Source organism: Macaca fascicularis, chromosome 6 (assembly GCF_037993035.2).
Source record: "Macaca fascicularis isolate 582-1 chromosome 6, T2T-MFA8v1.1".
NCBI classification, from domain to species: domain Eukaryota; kingdom Metazoa; phylum Chordata; class Mammalia; order Primates; family Cercopithecidae; genus Macaca; species Macaca fascicularis.
The window spans coordinates 18237205-18264844 of record NC_088380.1 but is presented as its reverse complement, the minus strand read 5'-3'; the positions used below and the strand labels follow the sequence as shown (position 1 = coordinate 18264844).

At 38.9% G+C, this 27640-nt stretch overlaps 1 long non-coding RNA gene across 2 annotated transcripts in view; it reads right to left on the bottom strand.

Moving 5' to 3' along the window:
- LOC123573930 (uncharacterized) overlaps positions 1–27640 on the bottom strand; it is a 168647-nt gene that overhangs the window by 117366 nt on the left and 23641 nt on the right. Inside the window, exon 1 of one of the 2 annotated variants that reach the window (XR_010587305.2) lies at positions 13854–13907. The exons of the other annotated variant lie outside the window; for it this stretch is intronic. This is a non-coding gene — a long non-coding RNA (uncharacterized lncRNA). Of the gene's footprint in view, positions 1–13853; positions 13908–27640 lie in introns of those variants that run through there. 2 annotated transcript variants of the gene reach the window in all.

The window sequence follows — 27640 nt, the reverse complement described above, 5'->3', positions numbered from 1 at the left end:
AGCACACCATGAGATTATATCCCACGCCTGGCTCGGAGGGTCCCACGCCCACAGATCCTCCCTCAATGCTACCACAGCAGTCTGAGATCCAACTGCAAGGCGGCAGTGAGGCTGGGTGAGGGGCACTCACCGTTGCTGAGGCTTAAGTAGGTAAAAAAAGCAGCCTGGAAGCTCGAACTGGGTGGAGCCCACCACAGCTCAAGGAGGCCTGCCTGCCTCTGTAGACTCCACCTCTGGGGGCAGGGCATAGCCAAACAAAAAGCAGCAGAAACCTCTACAGACTTAAATGTCCCTGTCTGACAGCTTTGAAGAGAGTAGTGGTTCTCCCAGCACGGAGTCTGAGATCTGAGAACGGACAGACTGCCTCCTCATGTGGGTTCCTGACCCCCAAGTAGCCTAACTGGGAGGCACCTCCCAGTAGGGGCAGACTGACACCCTATACAGCCAGGTATCCCTCTGAGACGAAGCTTCCAGAGGAAAGATCAGGCAGCAACATTTGTTGTTCAGCAGCCTCCACTGCTGATACCCAGGCAAACAGGGTCTGGAGTGGACTTGAAGCAAACTCCAACAGACCTGCAGCTGAGGGTCCTGACTGTTAGAAGGAAAACTAACAAACAGAAAGGACATCCACACCAAAACCCCATCTGTACATCACCATCATCAAAGACCAAAGGTAGATGAAACCACAAAGATGGGAAAAAAACAGAGCAGAAAAGCTGAAAATTCTAAAAATCAGAGCTCCTCCCCCCTCCAAAGGAATGCAGCTCCTCACCAGCAATGGAACAAAGTTGGACGGAGAACGACTTTGATGAGTTGAGAGAAGAAGGCTTCAGACAATTAAACTCCTCTGAACTACAGAAGGAAGTTCGAACCCATCGCAAAGAAGCTAAAAAACTTGAAAAAGGATTAGACAAATGGCAAACTAGAATAACCAGTGTAGAAAAGTTCTTAAATGACCTGATGGAGCTGAAAACCATGGCACGAGAACTACATGATGAATGCACAAGCTTCAGTAGCCGATTCAATCAAGTGGAAGAAAGGGTATCAGTGTTGAAGATCAAATGAACTAAATGAAGTGAGAAGAGAAGTTTAGAGAAAAAAGAGTAAAAAGAAACAAACAAAGCCTCCAAGAAATATGGCACTATGTGAAAAGAACAAATCTACATCTGATTGCTGTACCTGAAAGTGACGGGGAGAATGGAACCAAGTTGGAATACACTCTGCAAGATATTATCCAGGAGAATTTCCCCAATCTAGTAAGACAAGCCAACATTCAAATTCAGGAAATACAGAGAACATCACAAAATCCTTTACAGACAAGCAAATGCTGAGAGATTTTGTCACCACCAGGCCTGCCCTACAAGAGCTCCTGAAGGAAGCACTAAGCATGGAAAGGAACAACCAGTACCAGCCACTGCAAAAACATGCCAAATTGTAAAGACCATCGATGCTAGGAAGAAACTGCATCAACTAGTGAGCAAAATAATCAGCTAACATCATAATGACAGGATCAAATTCACACATAACAATATTAACCTTAAATGTAAACAGGCTAAATGCTCCAATTAAAAGACACAGACTGGCAAATTGGATAAAGAGTCAAGACCCATCAGTGTGCTGTATACAGGAGACCCATCTCATGGGCAGAGACACACACACGTGCTCAAAATAAAGGGATGGAGGAAGATCTACCAAGCAAACGGAAAACAAAAAAAAGCAGGGGTTGCAATCCTAGTCTCTGATAAAACAGACTTGAAACCAACAAACATCAAAAGAGACAAAGAAGGCCATTATATAATGGTAAAGAGATCAATTCAACAAAAAGAACTAACTATCCTAAATATATCTGCACCCAATACAGGAGCACCCAGATTCATAAAGCAAGTCCTTGGAGACCTACAAAGAGACTTAGACTCCCATACAATAATAATGGGAGACTTTTACACCCCACTGCCAACATGAGACAGATCAACGAGACAGAAAGTTAAAAAGGATATCCAGGAATTGAACTCAGCTCTACAACACCAAGCAGACCTAATAGACATCTACAGAACTCTCCACCCCAAATCAACAGAATATACATTCTTCTCAGCACCACATCACACTTATTCCAAATTGACCACATAGTTGGAAGTAAAGCACTCCTCAGCAAATGTAAAAGAACAGAAATTATAACAAACTGTCTCTCAGACCACAGTGCAATCAAACTAGAACTCAGGATTAAGAAACTCACTCAAAACCGCTCAACTACATGGAAACTGAACAACCTGCTCCTGAATGACTACTGGGTACATAATGAAACAAAGGCAGAAATAAAGATGTTCTTTGAAACCAATGAGAACAAGGACACAACATACCAGAATCTCTGGGACACATTTAAAGCAGTGTGTAGAGGGAAATTTATAGCACCAAGTGCCCACAAGAAAAAGCTGGAAAGATCTAAAATTGACACCCTAACATCACAATTAAAAGAACTAGAGAAGCAAGAGCAAACACATTCAAAAGCTAGCAGAAGGCAAGAAATAACTAAGATCAGAGCAGAACTGAAGGAGATAAAGACACAAAATAACCTTCACAAAATCAATGAATCCAGGAGCTGGTTTTTTGAAAAGATCAACAAAATTGATAGACTGCTAGCAAGACTAAAAAAGAAAAGAGAGAAGAATCAAATAGACACAATAAAAAATGGTAAAGGGATACCACCACTGATCCCACAGAAATACAAACTACCATCAGAGAATACTATAACCACCCTATGCAAATAAACTAGAAAATCTAGAAGAAATGGATAAATTCCTGGAAACACACAAGACTAAACCAGGAAGATGTTAATCCCTGAATAGACCAACAACAGGCTCTGAAATTGAGGCAATAATTAATAGCCTACCAACCAAAAAAAGTCCAGGACCAAACAGATTCACAGCCGAATTCTACCAGAGGTACAAGGAGGAGCTGGTACCATTCCTTCTGAAATGATTCCAATCAACAAAAAAAGAGGGAATCCTCCCTAATTCATTTTATGAGGCCAGCATCATCCTGATATCAAAGCCTGGCACAACAAAAAAAGAGAATTTTAGACCAATATTCTTGATGAACATCGATGCAAAAATCCTCAATAAAATACTGGCAAACCGAATCCAGCAGCACATCAAAATCTTATCCACCATGATCAAGTAGGCTTCATCCCTGGGATGCAAGGCTGGTTCAACATACACAAATCAATAAACATAATCCAGCATATAAACAGAGCCAAAGACAAAAACCACATGATTATCTCAATAGATGCAGAAAAGGCCTTTGACAAAATTCAACAGCCCTTCATGCTAAAAATTCTCAATAAATTAGGATTGATGGGACGTATGTCAAAATAATAAGAGCTATTTATGACAAACCCACAGCCAATATCATACTGAATAGGCAAAACCTGGAATCATTCCCTTTGAAAACTGGCACAAGACAGGGATGCCCTCTCTCACAACTCTTCTTCAACGTAGTGTTGGAAGTTCTGGCCAGGGCAATCAGGCAGGAGAAAGAAATAAAGGGTATTCAATCAGGAAAAGAGGAAGTCAAATTGTCCCTTTTTGCAGATGACATGATTGTATATTTAGAAAACCCCATCATCTCAGCCCAAAATCTCCTTAAGCTGATAAGCAACTTCAGCAAAGTCTCTGGATACAAAATCAATGTGCAAAAATCACAAGCATTCCTATACGCCAATAACAGACAAAGAGCCAAATCAGTGAGTGAACTCCCATTCACAATTGCTTCAAATAGAACAAAATACCTAGGAATCCAACTTACAAGGGATGTGAAGGACCTCTTCAAGGAGAACTACAAACCACTGTTCAACAAAATAAAAGAGGACACAAACAAATGGAAAAACATTCTATGCTCATGGATAGGAAGAATCAATATCATGAAAATGGCCATACTGCCCAAGGTAATTTACAGATTCAATGCCATCCCCATCAAGTTGCCAATGACTTTCTTCACAGAACTGGAAAAAACTACTTTAAAGTTCATATGGAACCAAAAAAGAGCCCGCATTGCCAAGACAATCCTAAGCAAAAAGAACAAAGCTGGAGGCATCACACTACCTGACTTCAAACTATACTACAAGGCTACAGTAACCAAAACAGCATGGTACTGGTACCAAAACAGAGATATAGACCAATAGAACAGAACAGAACCCTCAGAAATAATACCACACATCTACAACCATCTGATCTTTGACAAACCTGACAAAAACAAGAAATAGGGAAAGGATTCCCTATTTAATAAATGGTGCTGGGAAAACTGGCTAGCCATACGTAGAAAGCTGAAACTGGACCTCTTCCTAACACCTTATACAAAAATTAATTCAAGATAGATTAAAGACTGTTTAAATGTTAGACCTAAAACCAAAAAAACCCTAGAAGAAAACCTAGGCAATACCATTCAGGACATAGGCATGGGCAAGGACTTCATGTCTGAAACACCAAAAGCAACAGCAAAGAAAGCCAAATTTGACAAATGGAATCTATTAAACTAAAGAGCTTCTGCACAGCAAAAGAAACTACCATCAGGGTGAACAGGCAACCTACAGAATGGGAGAAAATTTTTGCAATATACTCATCTGACAAAGGGCTAATATCCAGAATCTACACAGAACTGAAACAAATTTACAAGAGAAAAACAAACAACCCCATCAAAAAGTGGGCAAAATATATGAACAGACACTTCTCAAAAGAAGACATACCATTTATGCAGCCAACAGACACACAAAAAAAATGCTCATCATCACTAGCCATCAGATAAATGCAAATCAAAACCACAATGACATACCGTCTCACACCAGTTAGAATGGCGATCATTAAAAAGTCAAGAAACAACAAGTGCTGGAGAGGATGTGGAGAAACAGGAACACTTTTACACTGTTGGTGGGACTGTAAACGAGTTCAACCATTGTGGAAGACAGTGTGGCGATTCCTCAAGGATCTATAACTAGAAATACCATTTGACCCAGCTATCCCATTACGGGTATATACCCAAAGGATTATAAATCATGCTGTTATAAAGATACATGCACACGTATGTTTATTGCAGCACTGTTCACAATAGCAAAGACTTGGAACCAACCCAAATGTCCATCAATGGATAGATTGGATTAAGAAAATGTGGCACATATACACCATGGAATACTATGCAGCCATAAAGAAAGGATGAGTTCATGTCCTTTGCAGGATCATGGATGCAGCTGGAAACCATCATTCTCAGCAAACTATCACAAGGACAAAAAACAAAACACCCCATGTTCTCACTCATAGGTAGGAATTGAACAATGAGATCACTTGGACACAGGAGGGGGAACATCACACACTGGGGCCTGTCATGGGATGGGGGGAGCAGGGAGGGATAGAATCAGGAGATATACCTAATGTAAATGACGAATTAACGGGTACAGCACACCAACATGGCACATGTATACATATGCAACAAACCTGCACGTTGTGCACATGTACCCTAGAACTTAAAGTATAATTTAAAAAAAGAAGAGAAGATCATTATATATATACATGAAATATGGTCTATATATATAATGGTCTTCTATTCATAAAGATAGATAGATGATAGATAGATAGATAGATAGATAGATAGATAGATAGATAGACAGATAGATATACACTGATATACATAGGATATATATATGACCATTTCATAAATTTTATATATTTTATCAAGAATATATGTAAGACTATTTCTCTCTCTCACACACACACACACACACACACACACACACAAGTCTGCCAGCTTTAATGGCAGATATTAGCTCTCAACTAACTATCTCTCAGCTCTGTGGAATTGTTTTGTGGAATAATATGGTGTTTAGGAACAAGGGCTCTGCATCCAGACTGCCCAAATTCTTTCAGGCCCAACTCTGCCATTTCCCAGCTATATGATCTTAGACATTCCTTAGTCTTCTGCATCTTAGTTCTTCTGAAAAATGGAATAATAATAGTAACTCATAAGGTTGTTATGAGGATCTAATGAGTTCATTTACGAAAGTACTTAGGAAAATACCAGGCATATAGCCCTTAAGCATTGCATTCAATCACCATTGCTATTATTACCATTATTAGCATTCACAGTCGCATTGCTGTTTTCCATTCAGGGCATCTTGTCTCCCTGCCAGACCTTTGCCTCTGCTGCTGATACTCCTCATAACATCTTGCTCTTTGGACACTGATGTTTATGTCCAGTAATTGCTATAGGAATCCCTATCTCCAGTCTGGGAATGGGCCATTTTCTGTGTTGGTTTTCAATCTTTTTAATTCCCTACATTCAAGCAAAACTTTTAATAGGCTGTGCAGCAGGGGAGAGGGCATGGATGGGTCAGGGAGCAGAGAAGATAACTTGTGACCAATGCACATGCCCAGACCCCTCCCATCTTTCATGGACACGACTCTTTCCTCTCTCTCTCTCAATCTTTCTCTCTCTCTCTCTCTGTCTCTCACACCCGGCAGCCACCACCACTTGAACAAAGCCATATCACTGTTTCCATGCCCAACACACTGTTTCCTGGGTCCACTACAGATATCTTCATGCTTTAAAGTCTAGAAGCAAATCACCCTAGAGTGCAGAGGTGTTTTTATTCATCTGTTCCTGATGATGTCCTTCTCCCAAAACTGTCTTTCAAGAAGATTGAGGATAAAAATGCCCGGAGTTCTTGGGAAGCCCAATGGTGGAATTGTCTAACTTTAGAGGCTCAAAAATACAAGTAATGTTTTCTGTTAAAACTCTCATTCCCCAAACTTAGCAACAGAAGAGATTCAGATACAATTGGTGAGATAGGCCTGTTTGGAGAAAAGTTATACATCAATTTCCCAACTCTTACTCGCTGGTATCTAAAATTTGGGCCCTGAATAGCTGGATCAAAATGTTCCCTGCTTTCTGAATTACTATTGGAATCCTCACTATCCCAATTTAGAAACTGAATAGATTTGAATAGCAGGGAATAAATGTATATAACAGAGTTCAAAGTTGGTGTATTTCCTAGAATCTGGATTGTTCCCTCTTTTCTGTAGTCTCCTCATTAAGGTAGAAGTGAAAAAATATAAATTCATTTTATAAAGCTGGCACACTCTGATATCAAAATCCGGAAAAGAGAGCATACTAAAAAAGTGGAGGAGAAATACGGAAAAAATAGTTTCCTAATGCTTGCTGTCTATAGTTAGGCAAGCATAATTTTTCATTGCTATTTCCCTGCAAATAAAAAGCTAATCAAATATGGTATCTCATAATATACACTCCTGTTCTTCCAAAAGCCTTATTTCTTTCATCTCCTGAGACGATAAAGATTAAAAACTCATCATAATATCTGAGTCCAAAATATTCTTAATTAAAAATTTCTCTCTAGCTAATTTTATTTTTCAGATTATATCTTTAATCAGGCTCTTTCAAAGTTAAAGTTTGGATTTATGCATTGTTTGGAAATTTTTCAGTATAATTACAAAAATGCCTTGAACTACAAATAAATATAGAAAAGCCCCTTGTATTTGAGACTAGCAAAACTTCATACCACTTGGTTTTTTTAAGTAATGTTTTTCAATGATGAAATAATAGAACTAATGTGTATCCACGTGAGCATGAGCCATGGGGCATGCGTAATTAGTAGTACCGGCAGAAATCGTGGCCACTGCTCTCCTCTGAGTCAAGTGACTCTTAGAACTCCGCCCCTTGAGCGAGTGGGTGGATTCGCCAGCTTAGAGATAGTGAGTCAGATGGGAAATCAGGATTCAGATCCCTGGGAAGGAGCGCAAAACACGTAGAACAGATGCCCACACAGATGGAGGAAGAGGGAACAGCCAAGGACCAAAGTATTTAAAGGGCTTTTAGGTTTATTGGACACAAGAAGCTAATTGAATATGTTAAGGGAAAGAGCAATCCAATAGAAGCCTAAGACCTGTCTTCCCATGAACAAGTCACGTAACCTACACAACCCTCCCTTTTTCACTTCACTTTCAAATACGAAGTAAAAGGATTGGAATAGATGAACTGTAAATCTCCTTTTAGTTCTAAACTTTAATATTATACACAAATCACCTCCTTTTACTCATTTGCACTTGAAAACTGTCAACTATATTGTCTCATAAAGGGAAGCGCCGAAACACAGAGATTAAAAATCATCCCTAATGAGCTTTGACTGTCATGATGTGGAGGGTTTATGGCAGTATCTTCATATTACGTTCTAATTATACTATTTTTAAAAGTAATAATTTTAATTTGGTGTTTGATTTTAAAAGATAGAAGGTGACCCAGAGAGAAAGCAGTAAGAGAAACTAAAAAGAATAAACAAATCTGTGTTTGTATCACAACCGTCTCATGGGGCATTACAGAGATCCATAAATTATGAGCTGCTTTATCTCTAGAGTTATTGACCTTCAGTTGTTGTCCATTCTGTGTTGATTAAAAAAATTCATTCAATTATGAGTGAGCCATTGTTTTGGGAATCATCCTGCCTTTACCACTGTATTAACAGAAAGAGGAAATAAAGTAACATATAATATTTTCTACTTTCCACTATTTCATTCTAATGATATAGTTTCAAGATCATGAAGTAAAGGCAAAAATGACATCAATGTAGGTAAAAGAAAATTGTAGAATCAGATTCATTCATTTATTTGAACTTGACTTATTGTTTAACCAATATTTCATTAGTCTAGCTATCTTCTGTCCTGAGGTTATAGAACTTTTTTAAATTTGCACCATTTAAAGAACAAAGGATAGTTTTTCCTCTTTCATAATGGTTCCTGTAGAATTATTTTCTCTGCGTCTCAATTTGACACAAATTATTCGATGTGATTTAGATTGTACCAACTGTTGGATTTTATTGGCCATATTCAAACTAATCTAGTCGTGTAGAACCTGGGCTCCTTCAGGTACTTCACAGTAAAGAGAATTGTCTTCCTCTTCCTACCTTTTGAGTGGAAATTTGCATATTACTACTTCAACTACTTTGACATTGCACTTTATGTTATTTAAACTTGTATCATTTGGCACGTGGGCTTCTCCTAAGTTGGCTAACTGATCTCATTACTTCATTTTTATGAATGTCAGAATATCATTTGTTAAAGGAAATCTCACTTTTATTACCTCGTTCCAACAAATGAAGTGGTTGCAAATGTGTTATGTGCAAGCTATACGTACCAATGAAATTTATTTTCTGGAAGGAACGAAAGCACACATAATAAGTCATTTCATCTTTACTGGTCTTAGAGCATGAGCAGAATACTCAAGCAAGAGAAGGGAAGATTGTAAGGCAAATTGTTTCCTGGAAACTCATAGTGCTCCCCAGCAAAACAAAATATAGGCAAAAAAAGGGGAGAACTCTGGATAGATAAATATATTTTAGTCAAACAATTTTCTTCAATTCTTTTCCCAGTGCCTTAATTACTTGACTAATAAGTTTGCTTTTCTAGATGTTCTTTAGTGTTACTATTACACTGATTTTGGAGAAACTACAAGGCAAATGTTCAGATTTTTACATAAGTCTGCAAAGTTTCATTTGATTTCAGCACTAAATAAATGTCTACCATGTAAATTTAGATTGTGGTTAACGTTTTTGAACATATCCTTTGCATAGGTTTGGGGGATCTATTTTTCCATCCTCTGCTTGACCTCCCTTTAAGCACTAGGGCTCTTCCACAAATAACCACTTTTGTAAGCTGTGAGTGCTTCTTTTAATCACTGCAACAGAATTTTCTTTCAAAATACCCTTCTCTGACATTGCTCCCAGCAAAAAAAAAAAAAAAAAAAAGGTGTCATGGTAGATAAAGCATACAAAGGGAAAATTCTTTTGAAAATGCTTCAAACACTAAATACCTTTTAGAAGGTCTAGCTAAAGGTAAAGAAAAAATAATTAGAGATACACCACATCATATTCTCCAGTCATCTTTCTCCTAATTAGCAAAGGCCTTCCTTTCTGGTGCTACCAAAGGAGAAAATTTCATTAAGAATTTGTTGCCACAGCAAACACACTGGTGGGAACTGACAGAGGCGTTGGTAAATATCAAATTCTTTTATTGGTAGACATTGCTGGTTGCCGCCAGAAAGAGTCAGATGAGGGCTATTGGCGTTCTCTCCGACATGTTACAACCACAGGAGGGTTTACAATAAAAGAATGAATTCAGCCAACTGAATTCAGCCATCCACTCAAAGAGGCAAAAATAGTTATATGGACAGTCATATACCTGTTCTGAAAACCAAGTCGAGTCTTTACTTTGACTGTCAAGCACGCAGACCCTACTTTGCCTAATAGGTTCTTTTGAAGCAGATTGGACAATATTTTAGCAGTGAAATTCAGCTAACAGCATAGTCAGAATCAAATAGCAAAATCCATGCATTTGTCTACAGAACTAATCCAAATCCTAGTCTACAGCGTTATCCAGAAAAGGTATTAAGCTGGTGAGAGTCTTACGTGCTGCTCACACAAGGCAGATCACGGCTGCAGAATATTTTCAGCCAAATCACATTTCTTAAATGAGAATTGTTTCACCAACATCTGCTATGCAAAATTTTTCACCTTCTGGGATTGATCAGAGATAGTTAGCTGGCACCCTATTATCAGCCACCTCTGGAGACTTCCTGGGCTTTAATTAGTTTTTCAAATGTTAACCAAACACTTCTAAGGTGTGTATTCCTGATTAGAGTACGACACGTGTTCATCAACTGCTCCCAGGGTATACAGTATACCGTGTGTGTGTGTGTGAAGTAGGGAGTGTGGGTGCATTCGACTGATCATGCCAAAGTACTTCAAAACAAATCACAACCAAGATAGTCATTTTCAAAGATACAGCTTGTAAGATGTGAATTCAAGGTCACTGAATCACTCCCCTTCCCTCAAAAAAATTCACCACCCCAATTATTTTACATGCACATAGGAATAAGCAATAAACATTTCTTGAATTGAATGGAATTGAATTGACTCAGAAAGAGGAGGATCTTCTCACACTCCTGTAGGCTCCAACTCCAGAGCAGCCAGCACCACAGTGGAGCCTGATTTAGTGTGAAAACAATTCCCTACCAAGACCCCAGAACCCCAAAGTCAGGTTCATATAGGAGTTAAATTACCCCTGCAGGGACTGTGAAGGTAGCTCTTAACCCAAGACTCCAACTGTCTTTTAAATAAGATTTCAGTTTTAGAAAAAGCCATTAAATACTTTAGGATCTTAAGCCTTCCTATGCCATGTATTTTATCTGCTTTATTTTTTTTAAATCTGTTCCTTGGGGAAAAAAAGATTTTGAAAATTGCCAGAGTTTTGCTCTGAAAAAGAAAAAAAATACAAGATTTTTGAAGAGAGAAAAATTATTCACATTTGATAGCTGTTGCTGTAAGGATGTCCAGGAATCTGTAATAATCTCCTCCAAAGCTCACTGACTTTTACTGCTGGCAGACAATGGAAATGTGGCATGTCCTTAGTGTTTAGTTTGGTGGGACATTTGTGCTTCGCTCCCAAACTCCGCAATGCTGGGAAGCCTGCCAACCCCGAGTGTTCCCTGCCAGATCTAATCTATCTCACAACTAACCTCTTCTTAGCTGGAGATCTATTCCTCATTCCTAAATATTGAGAAGGGCCATGGTTACAGACAGAAGCTTCTTTAGTTCTCATATTTGGAATTCACTCCATCCTGTTGGTACTTAGCAGCCAAAGCAATTTGATCTCAAATCAACATTCCCAGCACATGAAGCTTAGATATGAGTCAAGCAACACCCAACGGTGCGAGGCAAAACTTTAACCACACCACTGGCCTGTACTGCCATAAGCTTTTCTCTATCCTTGCTTGAAAAGATTACCTTTAACTCCTACTTCAACTCAGATACTTCTCCGTGATTAACACTAGCATTACATAACATTGGAGTCAAATTACTTATGTGTGCTTCTCTCCCACAATCATGCAAACCCTTTAAGACCAAAAGATTCACAGTTGGATCCTTAGCACCTATCATGGTGCCTGGCAGGTTGCCAGAGTTTTTGGATCCAGGGGTCTTTAAATATTGTGTGCTGATTCTTCTCTGTGCAAGATACGTGATCAGTCCACCTAAGTTACCCAGTGACTCCCTAGGCCCAAAGGATATGAAATTCAGGCTATGGATCCATCCGGAGCAGGAAAAGAGTGACTTCTCCCCCATGATTTAAATATCAGAGGAGATGTGCAGGACAGAGCGTTGGCTATTTCCAATGTTCTTGTATTTAAATGGCAAGTATAAGCCTACAAAGATTACAAAGGGTGTGAGTCTCCTACCAGGCAGGGAAGGTGCCTGGTAACTTGGGCAGGAGGGTCAGCCAGAGAAGAAATGTTGGCAAGATAGGCTTCCCCAAATTCATGCCATGCCTTGCACTGGCTCTCAAACTAAGAAAATTTAAAAGCAAAGGAAATAACCAACCTCAAAAACAAAAGAGAAGGTAGAAAATATATTTTTCAAATACAGGGTTTCTCTGATGTAAGCAGAAAGGGTAAATCACTGTGGTTAACATAAGGCAATTTTCCTAACTCTGCCACTATTTGAATACTGGATTAGCTATTAGCCATCCAGTTAATTATACTATACATATTAAATATGATATGTGTAAGAGTGGATGGATGGATAAACAGATGATCTGCCTTAACTTCAAAACAATAGCGGGATCGGTATGATTACATGGACTAAAAAAGAAAAGCTGCTTGAAATCAAGTAATTCCACACTGACGATCTCAGGCATGAGGGAGCAAACGACTTTGAATGTGATGTGAGCGCTTTGTTTCATATGTTTGTCTCATGTGGCTTCCCTTTCAGTTCTTAACTGTCAAAGAAATGAGATGAAAACATAAAAGCTGATCCCTGAAGGCTGGGCTTGGGGGCTCACGCCTGTAATCCCAGCACTTTGGGAGGCCGAGGGGGGCGGATCACGAGGTCAGGAGTTCAAGAACAGCCTGACCAATATGGTGAAACCCCGTCTCTACTAAAAATACAAAAATTAGCCGGGCATGGTAGCGCGCACCTGTAGTCCCAACTACTAGGGAGGCTGAGGCAGGAGAATCGCTTGAACCCGGGAGGTGGAGGTTGCAGTGAGCTCACACCACTGTACTCCAGCCTGGGTGACACAGCGAGACTCTGTCTCAAACAATACAAACAAACGAACAAAAAGCTGACCCCTGGTAACCTAACCTTTATGTGCTCAAAGTCCAAAGAGGGAGAGAAATCACAATAATAAGAAAAGAGAAAAAGAGGAGGACACCCAATTGAAAGAAGCTATTTTGTTCAAAGACATAGAAGTTAGCATATAAAGAAATTTACTGTTAAAAAAAAAAATCGCTCACATTCAAGGCGATAACATGTTGAGGTCTATACATTGCAGCAATAACGAAAGCAAAAGATAGGAATTAGCCTTCCCCAAACAACTGCAATTGCACAAAGTGTAGGATTGTTAGATAAAATACAGGACCCACAGTTGAATTTCAATTACAGAAAAACAATGATTCTTTTAGTCTAAGTCTCTCCCAAATATTTCATGAGGTATGATTCTACTAAAATAGTCTTTATTGTTTGTAGAAAATCTAGATTTAACTGGATATCCTGCATTTTCACTCGCTAAATCCAGCAATCCTACCTACGTGTCCATCTATATCTGAATTTCTAAACACATACAAAAATATCATTCAGCTTGTCATAAAATCACACTCAAATGCCCATACTCTGACAGCTGTTCAGATGCTAATACACAGTTTCCTGCCATTTGCAGCAAAAAAAGAAAATTGAACCACAATTACTTCCTGTATTTTAAAGTGATGGCAACAGAGCATATTAGGAAAAAAATAATCAGAATTCTTCTCACCCTTCAGTGCTTGAGTCCTGGCCATGCTCTCTCTCTTGCTTTCTACAGTGAATCAGCAGTTTCAGGGTAAAATTGCCTCATGAAGTTCCAGGGCGTGAATCGGATAAAGTGAGTGGGCCACATTGTGTACAAAATTTAGAAGAAGATACCCAAAAATTCAATAATCGAAATCAGTAACATTGTAATGTAATATTGTTACTAATCTTGATTCTTTAGAGGAGTTTTAGGTTCACAGCAATATTGAATCGAAGCAATGTTGAAGGTACAGGGATAGCCCACGGACCCCTGCCTACACGCATGTGCAGCCTCCCCCATTAACAACATCCACCCACTGGAATATGGTACGAGGCTTACAACTGATACATCATGAGCACCCACAGTTCAGAATTTACTCGAGTGCTCACTCTTGGTGTGGTTCATTCTCCGTGTCTAGACAAATGTATAATGACATGCATCCACCCTTATAGTATCATACAGAGTAGTTTAACTGCCCTAAAAGTCCCTTCTGTTCCACCTGTTCATTCCTCCCTCTCCCGTACCCTTGGCAACCACTGATTCTTTTACTGTGTCCATAGTTTTGCTTTTTCCAGAATGTCATATAGTTGGAATTATGGCATATAGCCTTTTTAGGTTGGCTTCTTTCGCTCAGTAATATGCATTTAAGTTTCCTCCATGTCTTTCCATAGCTGGATAGCTCATTTCTTTTTAGCACTGAATAATAGTTTATTGTCCGGATGTATTACAATTGATTTATACATTTATCTACTGAAGGACATCTTGCATGCTTCCAAGTTTTGGCAATTATGGATAAAGCTGCTATAAACATTCACATGCAAGTGTTTGTGTGGTTATAAGTTTTCAGCTCCTTTGGGCAAATACCAAATATATTTTAAAATCAAAATTAATGCAAAAAATTCATGATGAACAAAATATCAAAACTTGGAATCAAAACAGGATCTGCGCAAGTATTTGCATGACTACTCCTCACTTGTCTGTCCTTAATCCTAGCCCTGGTTGTTAACCTTTGAGACACTGATGAACACCTGTGTCACCTTGAAGCTTTTCCTGTCAGCTCAGTAACAGTGATATACACTCCTCAGCTCCTGTGGCTCAGTCGCTGTGCATGGTTATCCTTGTAAGCTGGACAGAGACACCCTGAAACCAGTCCATGGCCACCACCCTCATCAGGCTGCAGAGGGCACAGCAGAGCTACATCTAAAAACACACCATTTATGTTGCTACCATCATAGATGCAATTTTCTGACCAATAGAAATAAAATGTCTTCATAAAGAGATTTTTTTCTACTTTACATTAAAATGCTGTATGGACAAGCCATGCCTCCATGACGTCTAAGATTGTGTCTTAAATTGTAACACACATCAAACATCTTAGCCAGAAAGTTGTCTTTCAAGGTGAAAATATGGAACGTTTGATTGCCTTATTTTACAAAGAGATAGTCCTTTTTCTGCATATTAGTATGGACAGTATAAATAAACATACAACCTGAAACCATGCAATGCAATCTTAATAATCAATGGGAAAAATTATGATTGTTCAATGACTTTTAAAATGTTGGGGCGAAGGAAATGAATAGAAAATTCTCAAAAGAAGACATTTATGCAGCCACCGAACATATGAAAAAAAACTTATCATGCAAATCAAAAACCACAATGAGATACCATCTCACACCAGTTAGAATGGTGATCATTAAAAAGTCAGGAAACAACAGATGCTGGAGAGAATGTGGAGCAATAGGAACACTTTTACACTGTTGGTGGAAGTATAAATTAGTTCAACCATTGTGCAAGACAGTATGGTGATTCCTCAAGGATCTAGAACCAGAAATACCATTTGACCCAGCAATCCCATTACTGAATATATATCCAAAGGATTATAAATCATTCTACTATAAAGACACATGCACACATATGTTTACTGCAGCACCATTTACAATAGCAAAGACTTGGAACCAACCCAAAAGCCCATCACTGATAGGCTGGTTAAAGAAAATGTGGCACATATACACCATGGATTACTATGCAGCCATAGAAAAGAATGAGTTCATGTTCTTTGCAGGGACATGGATGAAGCTGGAAGTCATCCTTCTCAGAAAACACACACAGGAACAGAAAACCAAACACCACATGTTCTCACACATAAGTGGGAGTTGAACAAAGATAACACATGGACACAGGGAGGGGAATATTACACACCAGGGCCTGTCACAGGGTAGGAGGCAAGGGGAGGGAGAGCATTAGGACAAATACCTAATGCCTAGATGAGGGGTTGATGGGTGCAGCAAACCACCATGGCACATGTATGCCTATGTAACAAACCTGCATGTTCTGAACATGTATCCCAGAACTTAAAGTATCATAATAAAAAGATAAATAAAATATTTAAAACTTTCCTACTACTGATTATAAATGTATATGGAAATAAAAAATAAGTTAAGCTACTATTTATTTGAAACAGAAACATGGAGAATGTTATTTCTTTGTAAAAATAAACAAACAAAAACAAATAAAACAACTTCAGCAATTACTTCTCTGGGTATATACTCAAAGGAAATTAAGTCAACACCTCATAGAGATAAATCTGCACTGCCATGTCTATTGCAGCATTATTCCTAATAGCCAAAATTTGCAAGCAACCTAAGGGTTCATTGATGGGCAAATAAAGAAATTGTGATATATATAAAATGCAATATTATTCAGCTTAAAAAAATTCCTGCCATTTGTCACAAAATGGATGGACCAGGAGAAGGACATTATTCTAAGTGAAATAAGCCAGACAAAGAAAGAAAAATACTACATGATCTAACTTATACATGGAATCTAAAAAAGGTTGAATACTTAGAAATAGAGAGTAGAATGGTGGTTGGCAGAGATGTGATGGGGGTGGAAGGTCAAATGGTACAAACTTATAGTTATGTAGGATGAATAAGTCCAGATACCTCATGTTCAGCATGAGGATAACGATAATATTGTACACTGGAAATTTCCTAAGAGCGTAGATTTTGGGTGCTTTTATCACAAAAAAAAAAAGGTAACTATGTAAGATGATGATATGTTGATTTACTTGACGGTAATAACCATTTCACTATGTCTATCAAAACATTATGTTGTACACCTAAATATATATAATTTTATCAAAACATTATGTTGTACACTTATATATAATTTTAAAACGAAATAAAAAACCTACTTATAATCACCCACCATTAAGAAAAGAAAAAAAAAGTTTACCAAGAGTAGTTTAAACAGTACTTGCCTTCTCATCTGATAATTGACAACACAGAGTGAGTATCTTTGCTGTGTCTTAGTGAATTATCATAATCTTTTCGAAGTTTGGATGGGCTTTGAACACTTTATTCTTTATGCTTCCAAGGTCATGAAGTATCTCCAAGAGTTCCTCTAATGTAAAGTTTTTTGCCAGCATCACTTCCTCTGGGACATAGTCATCCTTTTTGTGACAACCACTTTCCTCATTTATGTTGGTAAGTTCTCGGTCACTAAGTTCCCCTGATTGCAGTTTCCACGTAGTGGATAAACGGTGGAGATGGCCATATCTACACCTTCTAAAATTCCATTTACTTCTGATGCAAACTTTACTCTTTACCTCATCACTTTCTATTCTCCTCTGGACTTTGATATTTGTTGGTCAGTTTCCACTACCTATTATCTAGTTTTGTGAAATATCATGTGGGTTTATCACTGAAGACGAGGAGGTAACATAACAACATGCTTAACCCTTTTAACTGATGCATGGTGACCAATCACCAGCAGATTTCAAAAGAAGTGATGTGATTGGTCATTGATCATCTTTTATTTGCATAGTGTTTCATGGACTAAAGAGCTAGCAGTGAAGTGTGTACTTTATGGGGTTATGCACAGTTAATATATTGTGGTAACTGAAGTTTGAGCCATATTGTGAGTGTTACTTATGGTAATGGAAGTAACGGAAATTCATCCATATTGGAACTATGCAAAGTAAGAACTGCCTATATTCTAATCTCTTGTTTAATACTTCTAGCATTAAAATAGAATTGACTGAATATACAACAAGTTACGTAATTGAATTTAGCAGATTTTTCTCCTATTATCATTCAAAACATATTTTATACAAAATATATTATCTTGGTTCCTCATCCCTCTCCCTTTCCAAAATAATATTAATATTCTAATAAACTTATCCATACTAACATATCATAGAGAACGAAAAAGCCAATTCCTGAGGCCCATACTCTCTCCCAGACAGCATGCACATGGTATTGTATAACTCCTCAACAGTCATGCTGAGGTCAACACCATTCCAACATAGTATGCCTTTTGAAGATTAGAGCCCAGAGAATTTCAAACTGCATTTCATAGTCTCCCCTGAAGCAAAGATGTTGCATGTGAACTAACATCTACTAAGCAGATACAGCCGCTGAGACTTGGAAGACGGAAGTCGGCACCATGTGCTTCAAGCTCTTCTGTGGTCTCCTGTGATGGTGGTGGCAGAAGAGGTTTCTTAAGGTTCACTCCCTAGTTTTCTGGTTGCCAAGAAGCAGGTACAGGAGCAACAGTGGATTCCACTGGAAGAGTCCCATGTCATAGCACAGTATACACGCTTGGTTACCTGACACTCCAGGAAATTACATAAGCAACCTTATATCCCATAATACATCCCTTTCTGCTGTAACCAGCTAGAGTGGAAATTATTATTTGCAGTGAACACCATGAGAGATACAGGTGTTAATTTGCAGATTAGTTACAATGATGCTCCGTATCCAACCTGTTTCTTTCCAGTGTATATTTTTCTAAGAGATAAAAACAATTTAAATGAAAAATAAATTGTCTCAGACACTAAGTAAAATTAGTTCAACTCAAATCCAATGAACCATGCATGTACTATCTTCAGCTCACCAAACTTCTTAAACTTAAATCAATGAGGCAGAAAATTCAGACACTTTTAAACTCAAATGTTTTGATTTTCCTATTTGATTAAAAATTGGCTACCTAAGCACCAAATTTCTAGTTCCTTATGCCTGCCAAGGATAATTTTCTTCCAAAATTAGAACCCACATCTTCTATTACTTGCCATGCCTAACAAAGCAAGCAACACAAAGAGTCTAGGTAAAAATAAGCAAAGGTTGTACAAAAAAAATAGTAAGAAATTGGCCACTTTATCCATTGAAAAGAGATGAACCACAGCTAGATTTTAAGCGAAGAAAGTAAATAAATAAATAAATATAAATCAATGTCTTTTAAAATGTCCTAGGAACATTTATTTCCAGTAAAATCTCAGGGTTTTTTTTAGTCTAAAATTTGAAAGCCCTGTGTTTCATACCTTTCTCCCTGTTGTATGATAACTAATGTTTAGAGTCAGAGTCAGGAAGGTGAAAGATCTACCTTTTTATCCACATTCTGATACCAATTACATCTGCGATTTCAGATCAGTCATTGAACATTGAGTCTTTACTTCCCAACCTATAAAATGAGGACTGTGGTCTAAGTCATCTCTAAGATTTCTTCCAGTGCAAACCCGGTTTCTTTGTATGATTTCCAATGTAAAATGTATATATTACCAGAGCCAGAAAATGCCATCAGAATTATGATCTCTGTAAGAGGAAAACAGTCACCTTCAGCATTGAATGCTTCCATTTGTAAACAATAAAATATTTCATTATTCTGGCTTATAAATTTAATTGCATTCTTTTTACCAAGGGTATGTTTTCACCTAAATGAATTATTTTTGAACTAATATTGGTTGAGGGATTACTGTTTATGAAATATTGCCAGTGCTTTACGTGTGTGGTCTCATTTGTCATAACACCCTTATGAGGCAGTGCTCCTTTTTTTTAAATAGATGAAACAACTAAACAGAGAAAGGACAACTGACTTGACCCAGGAAATAGAATTTCTGAATAGAAATGCAATGTAATCATCCCTCACTAACCAATTTCAATTTATTCCTGAAAACCCTACCACCAAGTGAAAAACAATTATATAAGAATATTTCGGGGGCGGAGCAAGATGGCCGAATAGGAACAGCTCCAGTCTCCAACTCCCAGCACGAGCGACACAGAAGACCGGTGATTTCTGCATTTTCAACTGAGGTACTGGGTTCATCTCACTGGGGAGTGCCGGACAATTGGTGCTGCTCAGCTGCTGCAGCCCGACCAGCGAGAGCTGAAGCAGGGCGAGGCATTGCCTCACTTGGGAAGCGCAGGGGGGAAGGGAATCCCTTTTCCTAGCCAGGGGAACTGAGACACACAACACCTGGAAAATCGGGTAACTCCCACCCCAATACTGCGCTTTAAGCAAACAGGCACACCAGGAGATCATAGCCCACACCTGGCCAGGAGGGTCCCACACCCACGGAGCCTCCCTCATTGCTAGCACAGCAGTCTGTGATCTACGGGCAAGGCAGCAGCGAGGCTGGGGGAGGGGCGCCCGCCATTGCTGAGGCTTAAGTAGGTAAACAAAGCTGCTGGGAAGCTCGAACTGGGTGGAGCTCACAGCAGCTCAAGGAAACCTGCCTGTCTCTGTAGACTCCACCTCTGGGGACAGGGCAATAACAAACGCAACCGAAACCTCTGCAGACGCAAACGACTCTGTCTGACAGCTTTGAAGAGAGCAGTGGATCGCCCAACACGGAGGATGAGATCTGAGAAGGGACAGACTGCCTGCTCAAGTGGGTCCCTGACCCCTGAGTAGCCTAACTGGGAGACATCCCCCACTAGGGGCAGTCTGACACCCCACACCTCACAGGGTGGAGTACACCCCTGAGAGGAAGCTTCCAAAGCAAGAATCAGACAGGTACACTCGCTGTTCAGAAATATTCTATCTTCTGCAGCCTCTGCTGCTGATACCCAGGCAAACAGGGTCTGGAGTGGACCTCAAGCAATCTCCAACAGACCTACAGCTGAGGGTCCTGACTGTTAGAAGGAAAACTATCAAACAGGAAGGACACCTACACCAAAACCCCATCAGTACATCACCATCATCAAAGACCAGAGGCAGATAAAACCACAAAGATGGGGAAAAAGCAGGGCAGAAAAGCTGGAAATTCAAAAAATAAGAGCGCATCTCCCCCGGCAAAGGAGCGCAGCTCATCGCCAGCAACGGATCAAAGCTGGACGGAGAATGACTTTGACGAGATGAGAGAAGAAGGCTTCAGTCCATCAAATTTCTCAGAGCTAAAGGAGGAATTACGTACCCAGCGCAAAGAAACTAAAAATCTTGAAAAAAAAGTGGAAGAATTGATGGCTAGAGTAATTAATGCAGAGAAGGTCATAAACGAAATGAAAGAGATGAAAACCATGACACGAGAAATACGTGACAAATGCACAAGCTTCAGTAACCGACTCGATCAACTGGAAGAAAGAGTATCTGCGATTGAGGATCAAATGAATGAAATGAAGCGAGAAGAGAAACCAAAAGAAAAAAGAAGAAAAAGTAATGAACAAAGCCTGCAAGAAGTATGGGATTATGTAAAAAGACCAAATCTATGTCTGATTGGGGTGCCTGAAAGTGAGGGGGAAAATGGAACCAAGTTGGAAAACACTCTTCAGGATATCATCCAGGAGAACTTCCCCAACCTAGTAGGGCAGGCCAACATTCAAATCCAGGAAATACAGAGAACGCCACAAAGATACTCCTCGAGAAGAGCAACTCCAAGACACATAATTGCCAGATTCACCAAAGTTGAAATGAAGGAAAAAATCTTAAGGGCAGCCAGAGAGAAAGGTCGGGTTACCCACAAAGGGAAGCCCATCAGACTAACAGCAGATCTCTCGGCAGAAACTCTCCAAGCCAGAAGAGAGTGGGGGCCAATATTCAACATTCTTAAAGAAAAGAATTTTAAACCCAGAATTTCATATCCAGCCAAACTAAGTTTCATAAGTGAAGGAAAAATAAAATCCTTTACAGATAAGCAAATGCTTAGAGATTTTGTCACCACTAGGCCTGCCTTACAAGAGACCCTGAAGGAAGCACTAAACATGGAAAGGAACAACCGGTACCAGCCATTGCAAAAACATGCCAAAATGTAAAGACCATCGAGGCTAGGAAGAAACTGCATCAACTAACGAGCAAAATAACCAGTTAATATCATAATAGCAGGATCAAGTTCACACATAACAATCTTAACCTTAAATGTAAATGGACTAAATGCTCCAATTAAAAGACACAGACTGGCAAACTGGATAAAGAGTCAAGACCCATCAGTCTGCTGTATTCAGGAGACCCATCTCACACGCAGAGACATACATAGGCTCAAAATAAAGGGATGGAGGAAGATTTACCAAGCAAATGGAGAACAAAAAAAAGCGGGGGTTGCAATACTAGTCTCTGATAAAACAGACTTTAAACCATCAAAGATCAAAAGAGACAAAGAAGGCCATTACATAATGGTAAAGGGATCAATTCAACAGGAAGAGCTAACTATCCTAAATATATATGCACCCAATACAGGAGCACCCAGATTCATCAAGCAAGTCCTTAGAGACTTACAAAGAGACTTAGACTCCCATACAATAATAATGGGAAACTTCAACACTCCACTGTCAACATTAGACAGATCAACGAGACAGAAAGTTAACAAGGATATCCAGGAATTGAACTCATCTCTGCAGCAAGCAGACCTAATAGACATCTATAGAACTCTCCACCCCAAATCAACAGAATATACATTCTTCTCAGCACCACATCGTACTTACTCCAAAATTGACCACGTAATTGGAAGTAAAGCACTCCTCAGCAAATGTACAAGAACAGAAATTATAACAAACTGTCTCTCAGACCACAGTGCAATCAAACTAGAACTCAGGACTAAGAAACTCAATCATAACCGCTCAACTACATGGAAACTGAACAACCTGCTCCTGAATGACTACTGGGTACATAACGAAATGAAGGCAGAAATAAAGATGTTCTTTGAAACCAATGAGAACAAAGATACAACATACCAGAATCTCTGGGACACATTTAAAGCAGTGTGTAGAGGGAAATTTATAGCACTAAATGCCCACAAGAGAAAGCAGGAAAGATCTAAAATTGACACTCTAACATCGCAATTAAAAGAACTAGAGAAGCAAGAGCAAACACATTCGAAAGCTAGCAGAAGGCAAGAAATAACTAAGATCAGAGCAGAACTGAAGGAGATAGAGACACAAAAAACCCTCCAAAAAATCAATGAATCCAGGAGTTGGTTTTTTGAAAAGATCAACAAAATTGACAGACCACTAGCAAGACTAATAAAAAAGAAAAGAGAGAAGAATCAAATCGACGCAATTAAAAATGATAAAGGGGATATCACCACCGACCCCACAGAAATACAAACTACCATCAGAGAATACTATAAACACCTCTACGCAAATAAACTGGAAAATCTAGAAGAAATGGATAATTTCCTGGACACTTACACTCTTCCAAGACTAAACCAGGAAGAAGTTGAATCCCTGAATAGACCAATAGCAGGCTCTGAAATTGAGGCAATAATTAATAGCCTACCAACCAAAAAAAGTCCAGGACCAGATGGATTCACAGCTGAATTCTACCAGAGGTACAAGGAGGAGTTGGTACCATTCCTTCTGAAACTATTCCAATCAATAGAAAAAGAGGGAATCTTCCCTAACTCATTTTATGAGGCCAACATCATCCTGATACCAAAGCCTGGCAGAGACACAACAAAAAAAGAGAATTTTAGACCAATATCCCTGATGAACATCGATGCAAAAATCCTCAATAAAATACTGGCAAACCGGATTCAGCAACACATCAAAAAGCTTATCCACCATGATCAAGTGGGCTTCATCCCTGGGATGTAAGGCTGGTTCAACATTCGCAAATCAATAAACATAATCCAGCATATAAACAGAACCAAAGACAAGAACCACATGATTATCTCAATAGATGCAGAAAAGGCTTTTGACAAAATTCAACAGCCCTTCATGCTAAAAACACTCAATAAATTCGGTATTGATGGAACGTACCTCAAAATAATAAGAGCTATTTATGACAAACCCACAGCCAATATCATACTGAATGGGCAAAAACTGGAAAAATTCCCTTTGAAAACTGGCACAAGACAGGGATGCCCTCTCTCACCACTCATATTCAACATAGTGTTGGAAGTTCTGGCTAGGGCAATTAGGCAAGAGAAAGAAATCAAGGGTATTCAGTTAGGAAAAGAAGAAGTCAAATTGTCCCTGTTTGCAGATGACATGATTGTATATTTAGAAAACCCCATTGTCTCAGCCCAAAATCTCCTTAAGCTGATAAGCAACTTCAGCAAAGTCTCAGGATACAAAATTAATGTGCAAAAATCACAAGCATTCTTATACACCAGTAACAGACAAACAGAGAGCCAAATCAGGAATGAACTTCCATTCACAATTGCTTCAAAGAGAATAAAATACCTAGGAATCCAACTTACAAGGGATGTAAAGGACCTCTTCAAGGAGAACTACAAACCACTGCTCAGTGAAATCAAAGAGGACACAAACAAATGGAAGAACATACCATGCTCATGGATAGGAAGAATCAATATCGTGAAAATGGCCATACTGCCCAAGGTAATTTATAGATTCAATGCCATCCCCATCAAGCTACCAGTGAGTTTCTTCACAGAATTGGAAAAAACTGCTTTAAAGTTCATATGGAACCAAAAAAGAGCCCGCATCTCCAAGACAATCCTAAGTCAAAAGAACAAAGCTGGAGGCATCATGCTACCTGACTTCAAACTATACTACAAGGCTACAGTAACCAAAACAGCATGGTACTAGTACCAAAACAGAGATATAGACCAATGGAACAGAACAGAGTCCTCAGAAATAATACCACACATCTACAGCCATCTGATCTTTGACAAACCTGAGAGAAACAAGAAATGGGGAAAGGATTCCCTATTTAATAAATGGTGCTGGGAAAATTGGCTAGCCATATGTAGAAAGCTGAAACTGGATCCTTTCCTTACTCCTTATATGAAAATTAATTCAAGATGGATTAGAGACTTAAATGTTAGACCTAATACCATAAAAATCCTAGAGGAAAACCTAGGTAGTACCATTCAGGACATAGGCATGGGGAAAGACTTCATGTCTAAAACACCAAAAGCAACGGCAGCAAAAGCCAAAATTGACAAATGGGATCTCATTAAACTAAAGAGCTTCTGCACAGCAAAAGAAACTACCGTCACAGTGAACAGGCAACCTACAGAATGGGAGAAAATTTTTGCAATCTACTCATCTGACAAAGGGCTAATATCCAGAACCTATAAAGAACTCAAACAAATTTACAAGAAAAAAACAAACAACCCCATCAAAAAGTGGGCAAAGGATATGAACAGACATTTCTCAAAAGAAGACATTCATACAGCCAACAGACACATGAAAAAATGCTCATCATCACTGGCCATCAGAGAAATGCAAATCAAAACCACAATGAGATACCATCTCACACCAGTTAGAATGGCGATCATTAAAAAGTCAGGAAACAACAGGTGCTGGAGAGGATGTGGAGAAATAGGAACACTTTTACACTGTTGGTGGGATTGTAAACTAGTTCAACCATTATGGAAAACAGTATGGCGATTCCTCAAGGATCTAGAACTAGATGTACCATATGACCCAGCCATCCCATTACTGGGTATATACCCAAAGGATTATAAATTATGCTGCTATAAAGACACATGCACACGTATGTTTCTTGCAGCACTATTCACAATAGCAAAGACTTGGAATCAACCCAAATGTCCATCAGTGACAGATCGGATTAAGAAAATGTGGCACATATACACCATGGAATACTATGCAGCCATCAAAAAGGATGAGTTTGCGTCCTTTGTAGGGACATGGATGCAGCTGGAAACCATCATTCTTAGCAAACTATCACAAGAACAGAAAACCAAACACCGCATGTTCTCACTCATAGGTGGGAACTGAACAATGGGATCACTTGGACTCAGGAAGTGGAACATCACACACCGGGGCCTATCATGGGGAGGGGGGAGGGGGGAGGGATTGCATTGGGAGTTATACCTGATGTAAATGACGAGTTGATGGGTGCAGCACACCAACATGGCACAAGTATACATATGTAACAAACCTGCACGTTATGCACATGTACCCTACAACTTAAAGTATAATAATAATAAATAAATTTAAAAAAAAAGAGTATTTCCATTTATTTCAATGGGAAGATTCACAATATATTTCATCCAACATAAGATATTCAAATACTTTTATAATTGAACAATGAAGATAAGTTTATGTAAGTAATAAAAATGCAAGTTGGAAGAAAATAAATTTAGTATGTACATAAAATATTGTGAGAAAATACAGGATGCTTGACATGTGCTATCATAAAGGTTTACTGCAGTCAAGAAAGCAGGATGTGACTGACGGCTGATGCAGAGAAGGAATGAGTTGGCATACCTCAAAGGTCAGTTCCTTCTTATGCACCATTTTAGTCACCAAATTTTTTGACCCAGGGATGGCGGCTCACTATTATATCGTGCATTCAAAGTACACTTAAAGTAATCGCACAGAAAGAAAATAGAAAAAATAAAAGCTACATACAGACTTTAGAAACACATAAAACAGTGCGTGTTTACATCAGACTGACTAGTCAGAGAGGATATGTTTGCTTCATCTTCCTCATTTGGTCACATATACAAAGGAAAACATATTAGATGCACATTTCCAGTGCATTTCATATACTATTTTGTAACTAGTGCCTGTTGTGATGAGTAGCAGGTGAATGTGTCTTTGCTTGGAATATGAATGTTGGAGTATAAATTGCTTATAGCATATTTGTTTAAAGAACTTTGGGGTAAAAAGGTCATACACAGACAAAATAAAAGTTGTCTGAAAAATGATACAGCTTTTTAATAACTCCTATAGCAAAAACTAGTTCATTGATCAGTGAGTACAAGAGAAAGTTTGCATGACCTCACAGCTAATATACAACTCCAAGGTAAGATGGCATTGGCCTGGTAGATAGCTATCTGTTAGAAGTAATGGAATGTGATAGCTTTATGAGGCATAGACTGAGCTATGCTAAACTACAGGCCCCAGAATTCCCTTTCTAGTACGTTTCTGGTTGGAATGAACTACAAGAGATGTTGTCTCACAAGATTTGGAGGACAGAAGAGGAAGCAGCAGGGTTTCAGGAGGCACACCTTCTCCCAGGTATTCAACCAAACACTAATCTGGGTACCATTGTGAATAGATTCTGCAGATGTACTTAAGGTCCCCAATATCGGACTTGAAGTTAACCAATAAAGAGATTATCCTGATTAGGTCAGGACCACTCAATTAGGGACTTTAAGATAATAGTCCCTAAATGGGTGATCCCAACTTAATCAGCTGTGAGTCTCTCAAAAGATGGCTTAGGTCTTCCCTAAACCCAAAGACCCCAACCAGCAGCTGCAGTTGCTCCCCCTTTCCCTTGAATCTTCCTGCCTGCCTGCCTGCCTGTTAAACATTCACCCAGGCCCCAGGGGCTCTTCCCTTCCCGACTACGTGTCCTGTGATCTTTGGATGTGCTTAGTTAGCTGCATAGTAATGTAAGCCAATTCCTCATCATAATCCCCTTAAAATATGTACCTACTCGTTTTGCTTCTTGGATGAACTCCAACTGATACATAGACTATAGCTGTAATTTTAAGATTATAGTTGGAAAAACTGTTGCATACATTCTAGAGATGGAACAAGTTGGCTTATAGGATATGAGAATGGAGTATTAGACTACTTACTTCTATGTATTTTTATCTCACAGAGAGAGAGTGAGAAATT